Source organism: Xyrauchen texanus, chromosome 43 (genome assembly GCF_025860055.1).
Source record: "Xyrauchen texanus isolate HMW12.3.18 chromosome 43, RBS_HiC_50CHRs, whole genome shotgun sequence".
In the NCBI taxonomy this organism is placed as follows: domain Eukaryota; kingdom Metazoa; phylum Chordata; class Actinopteri; order Cypriniformes; family Catostomidae; genus Xyrauchen; species Xyrauchen texanus.
This window is the reverse complement of record NC_068318.1, coordinates 10409581-10416822: the sequence shown is the minus strand read 5'-3', so window position 1 is coordinate 10416822 and position 7242 is coordinate 10409581.

Here is a 7242-nt window from a genome sequence, read left to right as displayed (position 1 = left end):
TGGTAAAGGGGTAGTCTGTGGTTGCTGAAGCCGGGTGGTCTTGGGCCAAAGGTTTGTCCAAGAAGAAGAGTCAATTGTTTGGGAAGATCCCTATATAGTAAAGTGGAACTCTGGAAGTTGAACACAGAAGGTGAAGTGAATGGTTGAATGCTGGGGAGGAGAGTTGTCCTGATTGGGATGAGGTCACTGAAAAGCCTGGCTTACATCACTACTGGGATATGGGGCATGACACGAGGAGGTTGTGTGAAAGCACTCTTCCTGTCCTGGTTTTTTGAAATTATATCACCTGAGACCAAGGGCGAGTCTAGCCCCTTTTTAGGGGTGCTTCAGCACCCCTAAAAAGGAGCTCAGCACCCCTAAAACTTGGAGTAAGAAATGTTGTTATTCTTGTTCGTCTTTGACAAGGTTAAATAATGTCCAAAACATACTCCGTAATTTGTGGTTTAAAATGTATGTGTTAAGGATGAGAATGAAAACACCCCCGCTTAGCAAATGGTATCATCCTCTTCTCTTCTTCTACTTCTCCTCTGTACCTGCACCGCTCAGCACGACCGTCATCCAGCGCGAAACACACGCAGAGGGAGAACCCGTTATGTAGTGTTGTGAATCAACTAAGTTGCTCCAAAGCTGTGTCTCACACTTCTTTCCTTTTACCTAGAGTTGTTCCGATTCGAAACCATATCGGTGAGTACTGGAGTCAGTATCCTGAATCACCATGGTACACCTATAATAAGTGTTTATTTTCGGACTATTTTTAGTCCAGCTGCCGCCACCGCTGTGGAGTAGCACAGGACCTGGGTGACTCGTCCATAGTCATAAACGGAGAGAAGTAGCGCCGGTTACAATGTTCTTCCGCAAGACGCATGCAGTTCTGTTTATTAACTGCTAGAGCGTGAAACAAAAACAGCAGCGTGACAAATAAACTGCGTACCTGTGTAGTGCGTACGTGTGTCTCTGTTGGTAAAGTTTATCGTTAATTTGATACTCATTTTAACAATCGGGAGTCATGTAAACATGACATCACATGCGTCTTTTCTGGTCAGTCGTCATGGAAACATGAAGCCCTGGCGTTTGGACCAGAGTGAAACAAACATATCACTGTATACCACCAGTATGTGTGAAAACACTCACTGTGGCTTTTTAAATGAATTGTTATTCATTCCTAGATTTATATCTGTTATTTTTCAGTTGTGGCTGACTATTAAACTAGACAATAAAAGAAAGTTTAATGTTTTTCTTTTGCTGTATTTATTCATTCCTCACACACAGAGGATTTAACCTGAACCAGGCTGAACTCCTGAACTCCTAGCATTACTCTCTCTGTCGTGTGTGTGTGTGTGTGTGTGTGTGTGTGTGTGTGTGTGTGTGTGTGTGTGTGTGTGTGTGTGTGGCCTGCCAGTAAGCAATGGACATACGACAGTTCTTTAAAAGAAAAAAGACAGATTCAGGTGAGAGACTAGGGACAGTCCATAATGACCTCTGTCTTGTTTTTTTTTGTTCTTCTGAAAAGTGTTAAGCTAAAGTAACAGATAATGCATACCAGCTATCTGTTGTTGTATCAAATTACTTATCTAGGCAATCCCCTACTTTTATTTTATTTATTTTATTTCAAACCTACAATGGAGAATACAGCTTCTCTTGTGAAAGGAATTTGTGATTTAAAAAAGTTTCTAAGCCCAATAATAATAATAATAAAGATATTTAAAATGGCACGCCTCTGTGTGCCTTTTGATCATATCCTTAGAATCTGTAAATGGTCTCCATAACATTTTTGTGACATGACAAACTGACCTCAACTCTCCTGCCTACAATATATTTGTGTATGATTGTCAGTGCCAAGTCAGGGAGATGGAGAAGGAGAAAGGGAGAGCATGCAGGAAGAACCAGGTGAGGAAACAACAACAATAAATTGACATATAGTGAATAGTGGCAAGCAAAACAGTAACTACTCATACTCCTATACTAACTTATTGGCATTAAGTAGCCTATATTACATTTACTTTTTGTAACATTATTTTACACCACATTTTTTCATAATAAAGGAGGAGGAAAACAACAGGGAGAGTCCATAAGGGATGAGAGGGAATTGACTAGTGAAAGAAATGATGAGACAGAGGGAGTGCAACATAGAGACCACCAAGCCAAAGCAGCAGAGACAGAAGAGAGCTGTTCAGACTTAGGGGATAAGGACACTGGTCCTAAACAGTTAAAGCTGTCTCAATTTGGCACACAAAAAAGAGCCTTTCAAGAACCATTTTTTGTAAATAATTTACAGAAGATGAATTACATTTTGTTCTCCAAGTACCTGTTGTTCTCCAAGTACCTGTTCAATGACAATAAAGTTGAATCTAATCTAACCAATCTGATGACTGTTGATACAAAAGGAGGCACATGGAGTTAACGGTCAGGAAAACCAGCTGAGTGAAGAAGGTTTTGTGTTTGTTACAAACTTTTGTTACAGGCTTTCTGTGTGAACTCTCACAATTAAGCTGGTGCTCTGAAAAGGTCAAAAAAAAGAAAAAAGAAAAAAAATGTTAAAAGCTCTGACCCTAGAATCGCCCCTGCCTGAGACATTTTGCAACCCTTTAGTGGTGGATGAAAGCTTTGTAACCATGGTACTAGACTTAAAATCCTTGTCGTTTGGATCTGCAGAGTGGTCGTCATGGCATTTTGTTGGGCTGCATGGAGAATTTTGGCCCTTACTAAAATATTGGTTGCTGGAGGGCAGCCAGGACTGTCCATTCAATCTTTTAACACAAAACCTTTTCACTGATAGCTTGTCATCTCTATGGTTGTCAAAAGATGATGGTTCCACATCACTCTCATCAGTTCCTGATTCAAGAGATTGCCTTGTTTTGTTGTTACCTTTTCTTGCATCTACTGGTAGATTGTTCTTGGAGTTCTCCAGCTCTCGTGCTAAATTGTGTAAGTCTGTAGAAGGTTTGCTGTTCAGTGAATTCATTTCTTGCTTGATAAGCTTCTTTCTGGCATATTGCACACCCTACCACCTGATTACTTTTATGATGCCTTTTAATGCTTTTTGGAGCATCAACATTTTGGCACCCATTCATTTGCATTGTATGGACCTATAGAGCTGAAATATTCTTCTAAAAATCATAATTTGTGTTCTGCAGAAGAAAGAAAGTCATACACATCTGGAATGGCATGCAGATGAGTAACTTATGAGAAAATTGATATATATGGGTGAACTATCCCTTTAAACAAGTGAACACAATAGACCCACACTGGCATGCATTAAAACAAAGCCCAACTTATAATAAAGGTAGATTTTGACCGAAAGTTCATGTTGTTACAGGTGTTTGTTTTTTTCTTGCAATGTTACATTCATTATTTTATGTCTATTAGCAAAAATTATGGTTTGATATTTTTGCATGTTACATTTACATTTTGTTGTTTCAGAATTGTTTTACTGTTTTGAAGGGTGAGGGTCAAAAATCCCTTGTCTCTTCAGATATATCAATACATATATATGTCCTTTTATATCAATATCTATCTATATTCTGTTGCTTAACTTCTTTAATAAAATGATGAATTAACTATAGCATGATCACATAATCAATTCTATTTTCTTATGCATAATTGAAATATACTTTGAATCATATGTGTGTTGAATGTTAATTAGTCTCTTTTAGGAACATTCCAGAGTCTCTCTGTCCTGCACGTCGGCTGAAGGTCTTTTGGGGGATAAGCTTATTTGTGACGCTCTCCAGCCTCTCAGGGGAGGGGGTCAGGGGGAATGCGTTAAACATGTGTTCCAGATGTATTCTGTGTTTGATTGTTACCTTTCCATGACTAATTATATGGTTTAAAGTCCTATGCAATACTACCTGAATAGTAGAAGTGTGATTTTCTATTATTATTTCTTTAGGGAAGAAATGTATGTTATTTCAACCCTCTCCTCTGCCCGAGGAGTGAATATTTTATCTCTCTGTTTTGGTTTAAATGGCCTGATAATGTGTGCTCTAGCTGTCTTGTGCCCAGAGAAGGACTGTCGTTCGATCAGTGTTTTGTGTGTGCATTTGACCTTCTACCTAGGTTTTGAACCAGGGATGCACACCAGGCCGACTCGAAGACGCCCGCGACCATCTGCGAGGTCACTTCAGACGTAAATCTCGGTGCGGACGACAAGTGCGCTGATTAATGTTGATAGGCCATTTAACTATCTTTATGTTGTGACTTTATGTTCTTTTAGCCAATCAGGAGTAAAATAATGGAATGTACGTCCTTGCAAATGGTATAATTGATGTAAGATTTTGTGTAAGGTACGAGTTGGCTTTCGATCTCCTCGTGAGACTTTGTCGCTGGCTCTACCAATTTCACTGCAAACTATTCTTTAGTAAATTTTGATTCTTTAATTGAATTTCTCGACTCCTGGTTTTCTTTCTCCATATCTGGTCCGGGTCAAACTGTTATACCCCTAACAGTTTAAATATTTATAAAAATTTTGAAATATAAAATATTTAAATGAAATATAAATATTTTAAATACAGTTACTTTTTGCAAGTAATTTTTGTTGTTGTTTAGATGGTATTTCATACTTCAAACCAATGTCAATGAACTGCAAATTTTCATTTTCTGTTACATTTTAATTTGACTCAGCATCTAGAAATAAGTGATGCTCCTGCGCAAGACACTGAAAAACAGCGAAAAGCAGTACAAGGGATGCATCAAAAAGCAGGTGTCTCAAGATGCATTCTTTGACATGGTGTCTAAAAAATTTGACTCTGCTACGTGGGAGGCTGAAAAACAGCGAAACGCAGCGCAGTGAATGGAACAAAATGTAGGTGTTTTGAAACTGTGGCCGGGCTGAGAGTGGGGCCGGGTCGTGATTATACACACCCAGTCCCTATTCAGGCTAATTAAGCCTCCGAAAGGGATAAAGGCTGATTGCGGGCGGTGGTGCGGGAGGGGAGGATGGAAGTGACAGCGGTAGGGCCGCTGCCAGGAGCGGAGTAGTGTCCCCAGGAGTCGCCGTGAACACAGAGGGGCGTTCTTTCCGCCGGGGGTCGTGGGTCTGATTCCGGTCTGTCCGGGGAGGAGCGGCTGTCATCTGCCTGAGAGGGTGGAGGAGTGATCGAGGACCATGCGACGGTGTATCAGAGAACCGGCAAGTACGTTTTTTTAATCTCTCTCTCCTCTCTTTCTCTCACTGCCGCGCCACATTGGCCTTTTCCCTCTCGTTTAAATTTTACAGTGTTTTTTGGGGGGTTACTACACTGTTACAGGAAATACCCCCCCCATTTAATTATTTATGTTTCCCTCCCTTTGTCCACTCCCTCGTCCAGGTAGACGGGGATGACCTGCCGGCAGACGGGGAAAAAGGCACATCCCTCACCAGGGAAAGAGGGGGGGGTGTACGTCATGCCGGGGGCTTCCCTGCCTGAGAGAACGAGGGAGGAATGTGGCAGGGCGGAGGGCGGGGCCGGGTCGTGATTATACACACCTGGTCCCTTATCAGGCTAATTAAGCCTCCGAGAGGGATAAAGGCCGATTACGGTTAGTGGTGCGGGAGAGAGAGATAGTTTATGGACATGTCCGTCATGTGTGTTTTTGTGTTTTATTTAAGTTGATCATTAAAATATTGTTTATATCTTAAAGCCAGTTAACCACGTTACACTGGTGCCGAAACCCGGGAAGGAGGAGGGGTACGCCGTAGTAGAGTTCTCACCACTACCGTCCACCCCAACGGAGCAGCCTCGGCCATCTGCCGGGGGACGAGGAGCCCAGCCGCCTGGAAGCGGAGGAATGGCTGCCGACCGTGAGGGGAGAAGGGGCTCCTAACCTACCGCCTGGAGCAGTCAGGGCCACTACCAGGGGCGGAGGAGTCCCCTACCAGCCGCTGAAACGCGGTGGGGTCTGAGACCGCCGACCACAAGCAGGGAGGGGCTTGCTACCGACTGCCTGGAGCGGGAGAACCGCTGCCAGGGGTGGGGGAGACCCCTTCTGTTCCCCGAGAACGCAGCGGGAAGTTCTGTCCGACAGGGGCTGGAGGACTGCCTCCGATCCGCCCGGAGAGGCACGTCTGTCATCCGTTAGAGGGTAGAGGAGTGGCCGAGGAACAAGCTATGGCATATCGAAGAACTGGTTAGTAAGTGGTTTTTTTTTCATCTCTCTCTCCTGTCTCTCTCTCTCTCTCTCTCTCACTGCAGCTCCGCATTGGCCTTTTCCCTCTTGTTTAAATTTTACAGTGTTTTTTGGGGGGTACTATACTGTTACAAGAAGTCCCCCCCCCCATTTTTATTATTTCTGTTTCCCTCCCCTTGCCCCCTCCCTCATCCAAGGAGGGGGCAAGGGGAGGGAAACACCCTCCCTGAGAGTACGAGGGAGGAAGCTCCTCCCCGGGCGGACCGGAGTCAGACCAACAACCTCCGGCGGAAAGAATGCCCCTCCGCGTTCACGCCGACTCCTGGGGACACTCCTCCGCCCCTGGCAGCGGCCCTACTGCTCCAGGCGGTTGGGGAGTCACTTCCCTCCTCCCCTCTTGGACGGCGGTCTTCTGTTGACCCCTCCGCCCTGCCACAGAGACGCATTTTAAGTTAATGTTTTTTTTTTTACTTGACGAGCATCTAAAAAGGCGGCGCAATGGTCAAAGACATCATCGAGCATGAGCGCATGTTTACATATAAATAATAGCAATAAAAAATAAAAATAAAAAAAAACAGCTCCGACGGACGTAAATACATGGGCGTGAACAGCCCCTCTGTCTTGCAGGCTCTAGCGCTTTCGAGGCTCACGACCTGGTCCCTGAAGGGGGTCATAGGAACCTTGGGCACGTAGCCCGGTCATGGCTTCAGGATAACGTGAGAATGTGCCGGACCGAAATCCAGGCAGGTGTCGCTGACAGAGAACGCATGCAGGTCCCCAACCCACTTGATGGAGGCTAAAGCGATCAGTCTGACACTGTGCCTGTGCACGTGAAATAACTGACTGCTCCTGTGTCAGCAGACCATTTCCGGCTCCTCAGAAAAATCCTGAATGAACTCATAGTATTTCCTCGCCTTTATACCCGTATGTCCAGGGAAGGGGTATGCAAATACTGTCTGCCAACTTCTCATTGGCCTTTTTTCATAGTTCAGAGGCATCTTCGGCGCTCAAGAGAGACCCCTAGTGTCACTTCTCCGACACAATGTCTCGTTCCCTCCATCAGGGAACGGAGGCTACATACGTAACCTAGACATTTTATATACATCCATGACAAAACATACCTTTTTTTTCACACTT